A 1,151-nucleotide genomic window follows, 5' to 3' on the forward strand; every position below is an offset into this window, starting at 1 on the left:
CCGTGTCAAAAGCTTCCCTAAATCATATTTTACACCGAATCTCAGCTGGTTTTTCTCAGCTAGTTTAATGCATTTCTCCTCCCTTTTAGAAGTCGATAAGCCTGTTTATTTTTTCTTCCTGTCTAATAATGATTATATGCTTAGATGCATTTTGTTTTTGCATTTAGCATTTTTTGCATTGCTTTTTGAACAGCACACTTCCAGTTGAGAACCATTGATATATTGAACATTTACAGCTCTTTAAAGTCATTCTAAAATATCTGCATATGCTGTATTTTATTGAATAGCACCAACAAAATAGAAAATAAACATAAAACTGCCTTCAAAAATGTGATGAACCAGTGCCAAAGCCTGCAAATCTCTAAAAAGAGCCATTAATCTAGACAGCCGCATTCTACCCAACTGTGTTAGAGAAACTCAAAAAGCCTTTAAAACTATTTCAGTCATAAGCACACTGATATAACAGTAAGTAAATCTGTTGAGGCAGCCGATACATCGTGGCTCTTTACCGTCACACCAGAGATGATGATGATGACGAAATGCTAATTTTATTCAGTGTAGGCGCCAAGAGCCACTTCTCTCTGTCTCTCGTCTCTCTAACACGCATGGAGCACTGTTATGCCTCGAATGCCTCTGAATATGGAAAGACATCAGCTTTCAAATCATCCGGAGCGAACACAATGTTCTCAGTGAGCTGCCATACAAGCAAGAATTGTATACAGCTGGGAAATAAGACAGAGTGCAGTGTGGCATTATACTTTGTCAGATGAATAATGTCATCGGAAAATGTCATCGAATACGTGTGAGCAGGATTTATTGTTACTTTCTGCAAACAGAAAGAGGATATTTCAGTGACTCTTTTTGCAGGTTTCATTGTTACGCCAGTAAGTGGTGACAAGTGACTATCTTTATTAGTGAGTTATTTAATCATTCACTCATGCAATTTGTTTAAAAACGCTGATTTATTCAGGAATAAAACAAGAGACTATACTTATGAATGAGTCATAGGGCCCTATCATACACCCGGCGCAATTTTTAGTGTTTTTTGCTAGTTTCAGGCTGACGCAGTTATCATTTTCACATCCTGCACCACGTTGTTTAAATACCAAATGCATTTGCGCCCATTTGTGCGCTCATGGGCGTGCTGGTCT

This window comes from Sinocyclocheilus grahami, unplaced genomic scaffold (assembly GCF_001515645.1).
Source record: "Sinocyclocheilus grahami isolate Dianchi unplaced genomic scaffold, SAMN03320097.WGS_v1.1 scaffold43.1, whole genome shotgun sequence".
Lineage (NCBI taxonomy): Eukaryota > Metazoa > Chordata > Actinopteri > Cypriniformes > Cyprinidae > Sinocyclocheilus > Sinocyclocheilus grahami.